The sequence below is a fragment of the Nerophis ophidion genome, linkage group LG10 (genome assembly GCF_033978795.1).
Source record: "Nerophis ophidion isolate RoL-2023_Sa linkage group LG10, RoL_Noph_v1.0, whole genome shotgun sequence".
NCBI lineage: Eukaryota > Metazoa > Chordata > Actinopteri > Syngnathiformes > Syngnathidae > Nerophis > Nerophis ophidion.
In genome coordinates, this window is record NC_084620.1 from 14647219 (window position 1) to 14664710 (window position 17492).

At 39.9% G+C, this 17492-nt stretch overlaps 1 protein-coding gene across 5 annotated transcripts in view; it reads left to right on the plus strand.

Annotated features, from left to right (window-relative positions):
- The window catches only part of LOC133560246 (phospholipid-transporting ATPase ABCA1-like), a 277208-nt gene that overhangs the window by 252460 nt on the left and 7256 nt on the right, over positions 1-17492 (plus strand). The window lies entirely within an intron of this gene.

The following is a 17492-nucleotide window of genomic DNA, read 5'->3' on the forward strand; positions in this document are numbered from 1 at the left end:
GTCCAAGTGATAAAGCTTTGTATTTACAGTAAAAGTGTCATCTTGTCTCATTAGTCTTGTACATATTAGTCTTTAATTACTAGTTTATATTTTTATAGTTAATTGTTCATATTTAATGTTTACTTTGTACAAAGAGAGCGCAGTCTACTGAAGTTACAAATGTATGCATAATTTCCAAAAACGATTTGCAAAGTGGAATACATTTAGATGAAGTCATTACAGCTTTTAATAGGTCAATAATTCATGGCAACACTGATTTTGATGCCTTGTTATTTATATTTTTTGGAACAATTACAAAAAACAGACTACCTCTCTTTAACTGAATAACGGACATGCCACAAAAAGTGTTAAAGGTAATTTTTTTTTTAATTTAATTGACGCTTGAAATTTTTTCAACAGTTTTAGACCAACAGTATCTAAAGATATAACGTTTTTATAAATTCCTAATATTCATTTAATGTTTTATGCTCTCATTTTTTATGATGGGGAAAAACACCCAAATATGCAATAATTGAATAACTGAGTTGCAAAGTGGAATACTTTAAATGAGGTAATTACAACCTTTATTAGGTCAGTGATTAAAAACACTGATTTTGATGCATTATTTTGCTGAAAAAGGACAAACTCAAAAATGTAAGTTATAAGTTAATTTTTTTTTTTTACTTTAAGCGCTTAAAAATTTTCAGCACTTTTAGATAATTTCTGTAGATATAAAGTTATTATTTTTTTAATGTCTTTTATGTTTATTTCTTTTTTGTAAAGAAAAAAAATAAAAATGTTTAATGTCTTTTATGTTTATTTCTTTTTTGTAAAGAAAAAAATATATATATATATATTTGGAGAGACATCTATCTATATAGAAACCAAACCATACAGCTATTCAGCATCTTTGTATTCCCACTATGTGGATATTTAAACGGCACCATGAGTGAAAGTAACCTTGCATACAGCTTTAAAAGCCCTAAGAGCATTCAATTCTATTTTATTTACACTATGTAAACTCCATCCATCCATCCATCCATTTTCTACCGCTTATTCCCTTTTGGGGTCGCGGGGGGCGCTGGCGCCTATCTCAGCTACAATCGTTTTAGAGTATAATAGAAAAGAGACCATAGAAAATGTTAGAAATAATCTACTCTTTAAGTTGTACTTGTAAAAGTGGTATTGTTTATAAACTATTACAGAAAGTAATGTTTGCTTTTAAAATAAAAAATAAAACCCTCAACAATTTCAGAAAACACAAAAGCAAAAGACTAAACCGTTTACAATTTTACAAAACACAAAAACAAAAGATTAAATACTTTACAATTACAGAAAACACAAAAACAAAAGACTAAATACTTTACAATTACCGAAAACACAAAATCCGAAACATCTATCACAGATTGACAGCTGAATCAGCCAATCAATGGTCATCTGAAATAGTAAACAAAGACACAGCAGATGTGAAGTGAAGGGAAGTGAATTATATTTATATAGCGCTTTTCTCAAGTGACTCAAAGCGCTTTACATAGTGACACCCAATATCTAAGTTACATTTAAACCAGTGTGGGTGGCACTGGGAGCAGGTGGGTAAAGTGTCTTGCCCAAGGACACGACAGTAACTAGGATGGCACAAGCGGGAATCGAACCTGCAACCCTCAAGTTGCTGGCACGGCCACTCTACCAACCCAGCTATGCCGCCCCATGTGGTCAGTGATTGGCTGATTTAGCTGTCAATCTGGGATTTGGGACATTCTGTTTCCGGTTTATGAAATTGTAAATAGTTTGAACTTTGTTGTTGTGTTTTCTGAAATTGTAAAGTGATTTGTCTTTTTGAAATTCTAAACTGTTTCGTCCTTTATTTAGTTGTCTTTAATTGCAGGCCATCGTAGATGATAGTTCTGTCATTTGTGGTCTTCAATTTGAAATTGTTTGCATACAATTTAACTAAACAAAAACCACACAGTGTTGGCCCTGCGATGAGGTGGCAACTCGTCCAGGGTGTACGTCGCCTTCTGCCCGATTGTAGCTGAGATAGGCACCAGCGCCCCCCTCGACCTCAAAAGGGAATAAGCGGTAGAAAATGGATGGATGGATGGAAAACCACACAAACAGACCCTGATTGTTTGCGAAAGGCTGCGCGGGGTGTTATTGTGTGTTACAAAGCAAAGAAAGACTTTTGTCTACCACTTTCTGTTGCACTGTGCAATAAAACATTTTTGTTAATTGCTTTTGGGGGCCCCCTGTTGGCCGCGTGGCCCTAAACAATCGCTTAGTTTGCTTATGCCTTGGGCCGGCTCTGAGGCAAAGTTCCTGTTACGTTTTGAATGCATGGTTGCGATAGCTGTGTGCTCTCAAATGCAGAAGGACAAGCAGGAGCACCGTGCAGGTAGTAATTGGTTTCAATTCTTTCAGGCAGAACAAAAATACAAAAAGTCAGATGCTAATAAAGCGAAAAACCTAAATAGTCGCCATGGCTGAACAGCGGGGAAAGTCTATACAACAAGGAAAACAAGACTTAAAGTAATTGTCGTGTAGAGCAAGCATTGACCCAGCGACTTGTGCTGGGTGACTGCAAAATATAAAGGGGAGTGATTAACCAAAACAGCTGGTGGGAGAGCTAAGTACTAATCAAGGGAAGGTCTGGAGAATTAGTGTCCAGGGAAACCAAAAGTAAACAAAAGGAAAGGATAAGAGCACAGAAACCGACAAAAACATAAGAAAAAAGCTACTAACCATAAATCAAACTATGACCCGGCAACAAATCGTGACAAGTTCACTGTTAAGCATACTTGCCAACCCTCCCGAGTTTCCGGGGAGATTCCCGAATTTCTACCAAGCAACCATTCTCCCAAATTTCTCCCGATTTCCACCCAGACAACAATATTGGCACAATAAGGGCACTGCCTTTAGCATCCTCTCTCACCTGAAAAGGAGACTATTATATACAGTATGTCTCTGTTATCCATAGGTTTATCCATAACCCATAAAGTAGGCAGGCACGGAGTGTGTGCTTTTTCCAGCCAGCTCGTTCATACACTGACACACAACATCCGGATTCCCATCATGCATTGCTTCAAAACTACGGCAAGTATTAATGTCCAAAGACATAACAGAGACGAAGCAGAGACACGGCGACGACGAGTAAGAAGAAGAATTACACTTGCAAGATCCAAAATGATTGGAAAAATGTTTTTCGGTTCATCCAGGACAGCTCGAAGGTGAAGGGGTATGCTGCCTGCAAATTTTGTAGATCAGACTTCTCCATTGAACACGGTGGCCGAAAGGATATATATATATAATCACAAAAAATCACAAGACTACTTCATCTCAGAGATGAAGTAGTCTTGTGATTTTTCCCACACCTACACCACACCTATATGTATATGTGTATATATATATATATATATATATATATATTTATATATATATATGTATATATGTAGGTGTGGGAAAAATTACAAGACTACTTCATCTCAGAGATGAAGTAGTCTTGTGATTTTTCCCACACCTACATATTGCGCTCTATATATATATATATATATATATATATATATATATATATATATATATATTGTACCAATATATATATATATATATGTATATATATATGTAGGTGTGGGAAAAATTACAAGACTACTTCATCTCTGAGATGAAGTAGTCTTGTGATTTTTCCCACACCTACATATATATATATATATATATATATATATATATATATATATATATATATATATTGTACCAATATATATATATATATATATATATATATATGTAGGTGTGGGAAAAATTACAAGACTACTTCATCTCAGAGATGAAGTAGTCTTGTGATTTTTCCCTCACCTACATATTGCGCTCTACCACGGTATCGAGCACTATTCTCTGGATAATCCAATCAAGACATATATATATATATATATATATAGGAAATACTTAAAAATATATACATCATCCCCCTCAACCCCACCTTAACCCCGCCCACATCTCCCGAATTCGGAGGTCTCAAAGTTGGCAAATATGCTGTTAAGATACCAAATATTGTTTAAAATAATTTAATTTCAGCTATGAAATAAATAAAAACGGCATTGTGTCCTGAGCAAGACACTTCACCCTTGCTCCTGATGGGTGCTGGTTAGCGCCTTGCATGGCAGCTCCCTCCATCAGTGTGTGAATATGTGTGTGAATGGGTAAATGTGGAAGTAGTTTCAAAAGTGCTTTGAGTACCTTGAAGGTAAGTACAATCCATTTATCATTAATTTATTTATAAAATGTGCAATAAAAGATTAAAAAGATACGAAAACTGGATGTGTTCCAGCAGCCTTCCTTTGCTGGTGGGGAAGAAGATTCCGTGCCCTTTGACCTCTTTTAGCTTGGCCACAGCCCTGCCACTCCTGCTGTGAGGCCAGCAGGAGTGTGCACTCACTGAGCAGAAGGCGACAGCATGTCATAAAAAACACGCCCAGCAGACACAGAATTATTTCACTTTCCTTTACTTAGCGTATTGTGAACATTGAGTCAATTTCACCCGCCGGCATGTGCGTAGTCACGCCAGCGCTTTGCGTCGCATCACACCGTCGTCCCCTTGTCCAGTCCTCCTCTTGTACGGCGTGTCGCGGCTCCGCCGTCATTACACCTTTTCTGCCTTCTAATCTCTGTGCTGGTGTGCGTGCTGCTCCTGCTGGCATTTAAACAGGGACTCCTAGTGCCCATCTCCAATCACGTCGCTTGATTGTTAATTGTCCCAGCTGTCTCCAATCAGTCCACTTAACATTTAAGGGCATAGAACAGCGTTCCTACTATAACATGCTTTTAACACCACACTAGTTAAAATTGCTAGAAACAATAAAAGCACACTGATATAAAAAAAATCACACAATATAAAAGACTAGGCCAAAAAGGTATCGGACTAGGTATAAAACCACACTTCTTGGTAAACTGAGTATGACATGTCTTCTTAACAAAAATACTAGTAAATGGGTTATACTTGTATAGCGCTTTTCTACCTTAAATGTACTCAAAGCGCTTTGACACTATTTCCAAATTCACCCATTCACACACACATTCACACACTGATGGAGGGAGCTGCCCTGCAAGGCCCTAAACACGACCAATCAGGAGCAAGGGTGATGTGTCTTGCTCAAGGACACAACGGACGTGACGAGGTTGGTAGAAGGTGGTGATTGAACCAGGAACTCTCAGGTTGCTGGCACATCCACTCTCCCAAGCGTGCCACGCCGTCCCCGAAATTGTGTGTGTTTGAATTGTGAATTATATTTATATAGCGCTTTTCTCTAGTGACTTAAAGCGCTTTACATAGTGGAACCCAATATCTAAGTTACATTTAAACCAGTGTGGGTGGCACTGGGAGAAGGTGGGTAAAGTGTCTTCCCCAAGGACACAACGGCAGTGACTAGGATGGCGGAAGCGGGGATCGAACCTGGAACACTCAAGTTGCTGGCATGGCCGCTCTACCAACCGAGCTACACCGCCCCCGTAAAAAGTATGTTGCATTAAAAAATACTCTGACGTGTGCTGTAAAAATATTTAAAAAAGTAAATGTACTACCCACCTCTAAGTGTGTGCACAAGCAAGCATTTAAGCAGAGTGCACCTATTTGGAAGGATGGAGGAGAGGACAGGTTTGGGTGCCATCATTCCTTCTTCACCACTCTATTTTATGCTACTGTATTGCATCATATTTAGACCATCCATTTGCCATCTAAATGTCATTTTTTCAAGCCATCTTCCGCAGCGACAAGTCATTAAATTCTCCCTGGAATTTCTGTAATGGGCCTCATTCAAAATGAAGAAAAACCGCTCAGGCGACCAAAAAGGTAAAGACTAACTATTTTAGGTTAGTATTTATTCGTAGTAAAAGTTTTGCACGATCAATAATTATTTAAAATGTGATTTACATAATTGAAATATACAAATATACAACAATTTACAAATTCTATATACAAACTATTTATTAAAAACATTTAAAATAACTTTTGCAAGAAATAAATTCCTCTCCAATCAGGTCTACTTACAATTAACTGTAATAGAAGATAGTTTGTATCATAATCTACAAATACATAGAGTATGTATCTGTTATCAAATCTCTGAAATAGAATTTGAAAAATGTATAAACTTCCAACAACACTCAACTTAAACTTAGTAATGACTAATGATGATAAAATAATACTAATATATATATATATATATATATATATATATATATATATATATATATATATATATATATATATATATATATATATATATATATATATATATACACACAGTGGGGCAAAAAAGTATTTAGTCAGTCATCGATTGTGCAAGTTCTCCCACTTAAAATGATGACAGAGGTCTGTAATTTTCATCACAGGTACACTTCAATTGTGAGAGACAGAATGTGAAAAAAAATCCAGGAATTCACATTGTAGGAATTTTAAAGAATTTATTTGTAAATTATGGTGGAAAATAAGTATTTGGTCAACCATTCAAAGCTCTAACTGATGGAAGGAGGTTTTGGCTCAAAATCTCACGATACATGGCCCCATTCATTCTTTCCTTAACACGGATCAATCGTCCTGTCCCCTTAGCAGAAAAACAGCCCCAAAGCATGATGTTTCCACCCCCATGCTTCACAGTAGGTTTGGTGTTCTTGGGATGCAACTCTGTATCCTCCAAACACGACAAGTTGAGTTTATACCAAAAAGTTCTATTTTGGTTTCATCTGACCACATGACATTCTTCTCCCAATCCTCTGCTGTATCATCCATGTATCCATTTTGGTATAAACTCAACTCGTCGTGTTTGGAGGAAGAAGAATACTGAGTTGCATCCCAAGAACACCGCACCTACTGTGAAGCATGGGGGTGGAAACATCACGCTTTGGGTCTATTTTTCTGCTAAGGGGACAGGACGATTGATCCGTGTTAAGGAAAGAATGAATGGGGCCATGTATCGTGAGATTTTGAGCCAAAACCTCCTTCCATCAGTGAAAGCTTTGAATGGTTAACCCAATACTTATTTTCCATCATAATTTACAAATTCTTTAAAATTCCTACAATGTTAATTCCTGGATTTTCTTTCACATTCTGTCTCTCACAGTTGAAGTCTACCTATGATGAAAATTACAGACCTCTGTCATCTTTTTAAGTGGGAGAACTTGCACAATCGGTGGCTGACTAAATACTTTTTTGCCCCACTGTGTGTGTGTATATATATATATATATATATATATATATATATATTAGTATTTATTATTATTATGGGGATTATTATTATAAATAGAGCATGCCCTTTCAACTGCTATTATTGGATGCTCCTTTCTTACATGAAGCAATTTGTTTAGCAGACATTTAGCTTGCATCATCATGTCCATTTTGGATTTAAGAGATAACAGCACTTACGCCTTTTTTTTTTTAACTAGCAACTGTAAATATTGTTACTTAATGCATTTTGTTGGTGCTCCATCTCTGTAAGCAATGTTGTTACTGAACTGACATTTGTATTCCTTTATTTAGTTTTTAAACTGCAGTTTTTCAATACCATTGATGTTGTAATGTTCGCTAGTGTCGAGATGATTGATAGCTTCTCAATGGAAAACAAAAGGTTGGCTAGAAATGTTCTCCATGCTGCTAATTCCTCATTAATTGTCTACCTATCTCCTCAGAGCGCACTGTAATTAATGATTCACGAGGTGTGGCGGTATGCTAATGAGCCGAGAGGCAATTAACGTCTGTCGACTCTTTTTAAGTTAACCATCACTAACGCTAAGCTACATGATTGCGCTAACATGTCTCCTCCCCCCTTCCCTGTGGGGTTGAATTGTTTTTACGTGAAGTTTCATTAATCAAGTCCACTTACTGTCCGATATTTTGTGTTTTAGTGGCAAATATATGTTGCTAAAGTTGTGCATGATCTCTGATTTTGAATCTTGCTAGGGAGGAATTCTTTGTCTTGTAGCTTTTTGGCAAACATTTTCACAAGATACATCGGAAGTATTGTTAAGTTAGTTCGGCAAATACCAATCAATCAATCAATCAATGTTTATTTACATAGCCCTAAATCACAAGTGTCTCAAAGGACTGCACAAACCACAACGACATCCTCGGTAGAGCCCACATAAGGGCAGGGAAAAACTCACCCCAGTGGGGCGTCGGTTACAGTGACAATGATGACTATGAGTAACCTTGGAGTGGACCGCATATGTGGGCAAACACCCCCCCCAAGGGACCAAAAGCAATGGATGTCGAGCGGGTCTAACATGATATTGTTTAAGTCCAATCCATAGTGGATCCAACACAACCGTAAGAGTCCAGTCCAAAGTGGATCCAATATAGTAGCGAGAGTCCCGTCCATAGTGGAGCCAGCAGGAAACCATCCCAAGCGGAGGCGGATCAGCAGCGCAGAGATGTCCCCAGCCGATACACAGGCGAGCGGTCTATCCTGGGTCCCGACTCTGAACAGCCATTACTTCATCCATGGCCACCGGACCGGACCCCCTCCACAAGGGAGAGAGGACAGAGGAGAAAAAGAAAAGAAACGGCAGATCAACTCGTCTAAAAAGGGGGTCTATTTAGTGGCTAGACTATACAAATGAGTTTTAAGATGAGACTTAAATGCTTCTACTGAGGTAGCATCTCGAACTGTTACCGGGAGGGCATTCCAGAGTACTGGAGCCGGAATGGAAAACGCTCTATAGCCCGCAGACTTTTTTTGGGCTTTAGGAATCACTAATAATCAATCAATCAATCAATGCTTATTTACATAGCCCTAAATCACAAATGTCTCAAAGGACTGTACAAACCACTACGAGTACGACGTCCTCGGAAGAACCCACATAAGGGCAAGGAAAACTCACACCCAGTGGGCAAGGAGAACTCACACCCAGTGGGACGCCAGTGACAATGATGACTATGAGAACCTTGGAGAGGACCTCAAATGTGGGCGACCCCCCCCCCCTCTAGGGGACCGAAAGCAATGGATGTCGAGCGGGTCTAACATGATACTGTGAAAGTTCAATCCATAGTGGCTCCAACACAGCCGCGAGAGTTCAGTTCAAAGCGGATCCAAGACAGCAGCGAGAGTCCCGTCCACAGGACACCATCCCAAGCGGAGTCGGATCAGCAGCGTAGCGATGTCCCCAACCGATACACAGGCGAGCGGTCCATCCTGGGTCCCGACTCTGGACAGCCAGTACTTCATCCATGGTCATCGGGAGGGGGGCACGGAGGAGAAATAAGCCGGAGTCCTTTGAACGCAGATTTCTTGCCGGGACATATGGTACAATATGACATACAAATATGTCTCTTAAAGGGGTCATATTGTGATATTTTTCTACATCCATCCATCCATCCATTTTCTACCGCTTATTCCCTCTTGGGGTCGCGGGGGGTGCTGGCGCCTATCTCAGCTACAATCGGGCGGAAGGCGCGATACACCCTGGACAAGTCGCCAGCTCATCGCAGGGCCAACACAGATAGACAGACAACATTCACACTCACATTCACACACTAGGGCCAATTTAGTGTTGCCAATCAACCTATCTACATTTAAAACATATTTGTGTTCTACAAATAATAGTGGCTATTTGGTCAACGTTTTGCATGGATTTTTTAGTTAGTCTTTAAGCCGCTTTTTGATTCTCTCTTCAGGATAGCAACCGGCTCACATGGTTTTGATTCCTGGCAATCATTGGACAGTCTTATTCACGTTTTTTTTATCGATACCTGTGTGCACACATGACATTATCGTGCACGGCGCAAGACTCACGTTCGAATTATTCACGACAAAGGAAGACAACAAGGTAATTTGTAATCAAAATTGTATCAATTTGGGAAAACACTAGCAGAAACATTAGCAAACACAGCCTGTTATAACGTTGAATGAATGTACCTGTTTTGGATCCCCTTTGAGACGAAAGTGAATCACCCCCAGCAGCAGAGGCTAAGTCAGCACTTCGTCTTATGTTAATTAATACCGCAAGTAGCTAACAAAATAACACTGCCCATCATGTTAAAACATGCTATTATTAACTGTAAATGTGGAATTGATGTTTCTCATGCATCACATGACAAGACGGCATCTGACCAGCAGCAAAAAACAGACAATTTTAGAATGAATCGCAATTTTCAAAGTTTTTTTGTATAAAGATGTTTTTTTAATCAGTCTTATTCAGTCACTCAGGCAAATCAAATTGTTGATGTAGATGTCCATATCTGCTGTACAGGTTTACTTTGGAAAAGTGAAGTGTAGGATAATTCTCTTGTTGCCTTGTTTGTATTTGACGTGGACTGCGACTTACCATGAATTGATTTACGTGGACCCCCACTTAAACAAGTTGAAAAACTTATTCGGGTTTTACCATTTAGTGGTCAATTGTACGGAATATGTACTGTACTGTGCAATCTACTAATAAATGTCTCAATCAATCAATCAGACTTTATTACATTTTATTGAACAAACCCAGTTTTCTCATAAGTAATATAGAAATGTATGACAGCTGTTTATCTATTTTATGGAGGAATTTAGTTAATCATACAACTGGCACCCAATGTTATTAAAAAGTTTAAATTTTGAATCAATAGTTTTGAATTGAAAATTGGTTCTGAATCGAATCATTACCCCCAAAAATTGAATCGTATCGAATGGTGTCCAAAGATTCACATCCCTGGTAATTGGCCAGAAATATGGCTCGATTGGTAGAACCCGGTTCGATCCCCGGCTTCCAACATCTTGGTCACGTCGGCCCACTTGCCTGTGTCTATTGATGGGAGCAAATGTGCCGAAGCTTGGAGGCATGTGTCGAATAATGGACGGGACGTTTCCGTAAAGCTTGTATCAAGGCTTACTTCATTTAGGGGAGGAGCCAGAAATGATGGTGTGTGAAGCCTCGTTGCCACATTGTATCTCGTGATCGCTCTGGGACGCGGTTTAGATTTGCCGGTAGATTTGACAACACCTCCCGAACGGTGATGTCATCAGAATTTTGGTAGTACAATGGTTCGCACATCCACCTTTTATTCCACGAGATGTGGGTTCGATTCTCTGCAACGTCAGTTTTCAAATGTGTTTATCACTGTAAACATTACATTCATTTAGTAGTGTAAAGCAGTCTGTATTTATTCTTTTTAACCAGCTAACAGGATAAAGAAGAGATGTCCAAAAAAATACAAATAAATTGCCTAAAACAAAAATAAAAAAAACCATGCATCCATCCATCCATTTTTCTACCACTTTTTCCTTTGGGAGTCGCGGGGGGTGCTGGAGCCTATCTCAGCTGCATTCGGGCGGTAGACGGGGTAAACCCTGGACAAGTTGCCACCTCATCGCAGGGCCAACAGAGATAGACAGACAACATTCACACACAAAGGCCAATATAGTTACAAAATAAAAAAAATCAAAATATTTTCTGTTCTGCATATCATTGTCCAAGTTACATTATATTGTCATCTTCTTATTTATGCCAATTGCTCAAGGTGACAGAAAAATATCATCAGGCATGTGATTCTTCCTTTTATCGTCGGAAATTCATATTTTTTATCGCTGTAAAAATATTAAAACAATATTTTCCATTGTTGTTTGTTGTTTCCGACCTACAATGTGTATTAAAATCTTGATCCATCTTTTTGCCGTACCTGCCAACAACTACGATTTTCCCGTAAAGAGTACAGATATTGATAATCCTGTGGTTAAAAACTATGGTCTTCCATTATTAGATTAATTTAAAAATCGAAGCTACGTAGCAAAGCAACGCACAAAATATACGGGAATTATCAATGATGATCCGTTGGTTTACGTATAAGAAAATCTTAGGTTGGTTGGTTGGTTTAATATGTTGAGTCACGATTGGTTAAGATTGGGGCAAAACATTACGGACAGGCCAATCAGAAGGAAGATAGGGCAGGTCATCGAACCAGGAAAGGAATTCACAACAGACACCCCCAATGACGACGACAGAATCTGGAAAGAAAAAAAAAAAGACAAATCCAAGCGAGTGGAACCCTGTTCTCCTTCTCCAGTCGGATTTTATATTACACATAATTATTTATGCGCAAAAACGCCCCGCTTCACTCAGACACGTCAGTGTCGTCACTCTAGTGCGAGCGAGCGTTGTCTGTCTGGTTTAGCTGCCCTGCAGCGTCTTTTCTAGTTGATTTTGGTTAGGTGGAAAAAAGTCTCCATCACTGCAGGGTTTGTCAGCGCAAATAATACTTCATTTGTTGTCATGTAATCAGTGAGTGTCTTCTTCGCGAGTTACACAAAGCTTTATCCGTGTGCAGCTGGGAAATAATGAGTCCAAGAAAATGACCAAAATAATGTAATTATTATATGTTTTGAATGAACCTGTTACTATTTTGATGTAGGTCTTCTACTAAATGTATAAAAAGTGTTGTTTTTTGCAGGGTTTAGAGGTGGAATTGCTGATTACCCATTACAGTACCTGCATTGTTAGCCGCCTCTTACTAGCAGTTTGTTTACTATCTAGAATAAGCAGAAACGGGAAAGTTGGTGTTTTTGTTTCACATAAGGATGGCCAAAATTCCAAAAATATCTGCAGTTTTCCTTAAAGTGACAAACGCTGAAGAAGTGAGCGCACAAGTCAGCTTAGATATAACTGGGGTATTTTTTCAAGAAACACAATACACACTGTATGTATTTTGAAATTATCTTCTGCAAAATAGTTAATACAATTGTTATTATAGCTTTTAAGACAGTATGAAAATCATCCGCTGTATGTGCGTGTGTGCGTGCGTGCGTGCGTGCGTGCGTGCGTGCGTGCGTGTGTGTGTGTGTGTGTGGGTGTGGGTGTGTGTGTGTGTGTGTGTGTGCGTGTGTGTGTGCGTACATATACATACATGTATGTGTGTGTATGTATATATACAAATGTATGTGTATTTATATATATACATCTGTATATGTATATATGGTACACAAATACTGTATGTACAGTATGTATATTTTCAGTATATACAGTATATGTATGTATATACAATATACATATATGTATGTATATGTATATACGGTATACATATATGTGTGTATATATGTATGTATATGTGTATAAATATATATACTATATATATATGCCTATGCTATGGTGTGCGCAGTATCTATTTTTTAGCTTTTTATTGTGTATTACTTGTGTTGCTGTGTGTAAAAATGACGCGGCTAACGTGGCAGCTAGTTGCAGCCTCTCTGTGCTCTTTAATATACTTTTTGTCCCTCTTGTTTTTGTGGGTTTTTACCTCATTTTTTGTGGACCACATAATTTCCCTATTGTGGAATGGATAAAGTTTATCTATCAATCAATCAATCAATCAATGTTTACTTATATAGCCCTAAATCACTAATGTCTCAAAGGGCTGCACAAACCACCACGACATCCTCGGTAGGCCCACATAAGGGCAAGGAAAACTCACACCCAGTGGGACATCGGTGACAATAATGATCCAGTGGGACGTCTGTGACAATAATGATTATGAGAACCTTAGAGAGGAGGAAAGCAATGGATGTCGAGCGGGTCTAACATGATACTGTGAAAGTTCAATCCACAATGGATCCAACATAGTCGCGAGAGTCCAGTCCAAAGCGGGTCCAACTCAGCAGCGAGAGTCCCGTTCACAGCGGAGCCAGCAGGAAACCATCCCAAGCGGAGGCGGATCAGCAGCGCAGAGATGTCGAGGCGGATCAGCAGCGCAGAGATGTCCCCAACCGATACACAGGCAAGCAGTACATGGCCACCGGATCGGACCGGACCCCCTCCACAGGGGAGAGTGGGACATAGAAGAAAAAGAAAAGAAACAGCAGATCAACTGGTCTAAAAAGGGAGTCTATTTAAAGGCTACAGTATACAAATGAGTTTTAAGGTGAGACTTAAATGCTTCTACTGAGGTGGCATCTCGAACTGTTACCGGGAGGGCATTCCAGAGTACTGGAGCCCAAACGGAAAACGCTCTATAGCCCGCAGACTTTTTTTGGGCTTTGGGAATCACTAACAAGCCGGAGTCCTTTGAACGCAGATTTCTTGCCGGGACATATGGTACAATACAATCGGCAAGATAGGATGGAGCTAGACCGTGTAGTATTTTATACGTAAGTAGTAAAACCTTAAAGTCACATCTTAAGTGCACAGGAAGCCAGTGCAGGTGAGCCAGTACAGGCGTAATGTGATCAAACTTTCTTGTTCTTGTCAAAAGTCTAGCAGCCGCATTTTGTACCAACTGTAATCTTTTAATGCTAGACATGGGGAGACCCGAAAATAATACGTTACAGTAGTCGAGGCGAGACGTAACAAACGCATGGATAATGATCTCAGCGTCTTTAGTGGACAGAATGGAGCGAATTTTAGCGATATTACGGAGATGAAAGAAGGCCGTTTTAGTAACGCTTTTAATGTGTGCCTCAAAGGAGAGAGTTGGGTCGAAGATAATACCCAGATTCTTTACCGTGTCGCCTTGTTTAATTGTTTGGTTGTCAAATGTTAGAGTTGCATTATTAAATAGAGTTCGGTGTCTAGCAGGACCGATAATCAGCATTTCCGTTTTTTTGGCGTTGAGTTGCAAAAAGTTAGCGGACATCCATTGTTTAATTTCATTAAGACACGCCTCCAGCTGACTACAATCCGGCGTGTTGGTCAGCTTTAGGGGCATGTAGAGTTGGGTGTCATCAGCATAACAGTGAAAGCTAACACCGTATTTGCGTATGATGTCACCTAGCGGCAGCATGTAGATGCTGAAGAGTGCAGGGCCAAGGACCGAACCCTGGGGAACTCCACACGTTACCTTAACGTAGTCCGAGGTCACATTGTTATGGGAGACACACTGCATCCTATCAGTAAGATAAGAGTTAAACCAAGACAGGGCTAAGTCTGACATACCAATTCGTGTTTTGATACGTTCTAATAAAATATTATGATCGACGGTATCGAAAGCAGCGCTAAGATCGAGGAGCAGCAACATAGATGACGCATCAGAATCCATCGTTAGCAATAGATCATTAGTCATTTTTGCGAGGGCTGTCTCCGTCGAGTGATTTGCCCTGAAACCGGATTGAAAGGTTTCACATAGATTGTTAGACGCTAAGTGTTCATTTAACTGCTCCGCAACAATTTTTTCGAGGATTTTTGAAATAAAGGGAAGGTGAGACACCGGTCGGTAGTTTACCATGAGGTCAGGATCGAGGTTAGGTCTTTTAAGAAGAGGATGAATAACCGCTTTTTTGAATGCTAGGGGAACAGTGCCCGAGGAAAGTGATAAGTTTATAATATTTAGCACTGATGGACCTAATAATACAAAGAGCTCCTTGATCAGTTTCCCTGGAAGAGGGTCAAGTAAACATGTTGTTTGTTTTATTCCATTTACACGTTGTAACAATTCCTCTAATGTTATTTCCTCAAAACGAGAGAAACTATTTTGGAGGGCAGTATCCGCCGTATATACAATCGTGTCAGTGTTAATAGAACCCCGTTGTAGCTGGGACGCATTGTCTTTAATCTCCTTTCTAATGACTTCAATTTTCTTACTAAAGAATTGCATAAAGTCATCAGCTGAGTGGGTGGAGCTACTGGAAGGAGTCCCTTGTTGGGTTAGCGATGCTACCGTACTAAACAAAAATTTAGGATCGTTTTTATTGCGGTGGATGAGATTTGAGTAATAATTAGCTTTAGCTAAGGTAAGCATGCGTTTATAAGTTATTAAACCATCACTAAATGCTTGATGGTGCACCTCAAGTTTAGTCGTGCGCCATTTGCGTTCCAGCTTTCTGCATAATAATTTCTGAGCTCTAGTTTCTTCTGTAAACCACGGGGTGCGCTTTTTTGGAGCCTTTTTTAACTTTAGCGGTGCTATGTTATCAATGGTTTCGCGCAGGGCGTCGTTAAAGTTGTTAGTGAGGTTATCAATAGAGCCCACATACTTTGGGAATGGTGCCATTACCGAGGGCAGTAGGTCAGCAAGAGCTGTCGTTGTGGCCGTATTAATGTTGCGGCTGCTATAGCAGTTATTATTATTATTAGTTTGACGAACATGCGTCTGAACCTCGAATTTTATAAGGTAATGATCGGACAATACTTTAGTATACGGGAGTATCGTAACTTTGGAAGCGGTGATACCCTTGACAAGCACTAGGTCTATCGTATTACCGTTGCGATGCGTGGGTTCATTTATTATTTGTGTGAGACCACAGCTATCAATTATAGTCTGGAGCGCTACGCACGGTGGGTCCGATGGGGTATTCATATGGATATTAAAGTCCCCCATTATGATTATATTATCGGCGTGTGTCACTAGATCAGCAACGAACTCTGAGAATTCATTGATGAAGTCCGAACAGGGCCCTGGGGGGCGGTAGATAACAGCCAGGTGTAGAGGCAGCGGTGTGACAGACCTCATAGTAAGCACCTCAAACGATTTATATTTATTATTTATGTTAGGACTAAGGTTAAAGTTTTCGTTGTATATTAGTGCGACCCCCCCACCCCTTTTAAGCGGACGGGCAATATGCGCATGTGTAAAGTTAGGAGGACATGTCTCATTTAGCGCAAAAAAGTCGTTTGGTTTAAGCCAGGTTTCACTGAGACCGATGACGTTAAGATTGTTGTCTCTGATGATATCATTAACTAACAACGTTTTGGGAGACAATGATCTTATGTTTAAAAAACCTATATTATAGGTAGTGGGCTGTTTTAGGGAATTTTTGATCAAATTATCCGTAGTAGCAATATTAATAATGTTGTGTTTATTATGCCCAGTGCATTCAGTATAATTACGACCATATCTAGGAATTGATACGACGGGAATTTTCCGATTGTTTGATTGTTGCTTTGATAAACTGCACGCATCATGGTTAGCCACCTCAGTAACGGGGATTTTCCGATTGTTTGTTTGTTGCTTTGATAAACTGCACGCATCATAGTTAGCCACCTCAGTAAAACACATGTCCAACTCTGAAACACTCAAAGCAGAAAAAACTTGTTCTAATTTAACTGACTCCTTACCCAGACCAGTAGTCTCGCATTCCTTATTTAAATCCGTCTTCAGGGTGGAGGGAAGTGGTGTTCTGTGGGGATTAGCCTTCTGCTTTGTTTTTAGCCCCGCTCGGCATCCGCGTTTCCGATCACACCGCTGGCGTCTGCTCCGTAGACGGCCCCCGCTGCTACTAGACTCCGCTGCTTCACAGGCCGCTGGATGTAGCCGCCGATGTATCCCCATGCTAGTTAGCATGTTTAGCACGCCCGCGTCTATCAGTCCAAAACGGCCCGATGTGTCCATATCCAGAAGTGTCTGGCGGTCGTACGTGATCACGGAGTGACCACGATGCGAGCCAGCCATGAAGTCTGCAGAACTGTCCGGCATTTCCGCCAAATGTTCCATCTTTAGCAAGAGCACCGCAGTGTCGCAGCCCGTCCGGGCGCCGCCATCTTGCATAAATCTATCTATCTCATCTCAAACAAATCTGTAGCATTGCTGGTAGAGATGAGAACCAAACACGGCACTTTGATATGTACTGACCGAA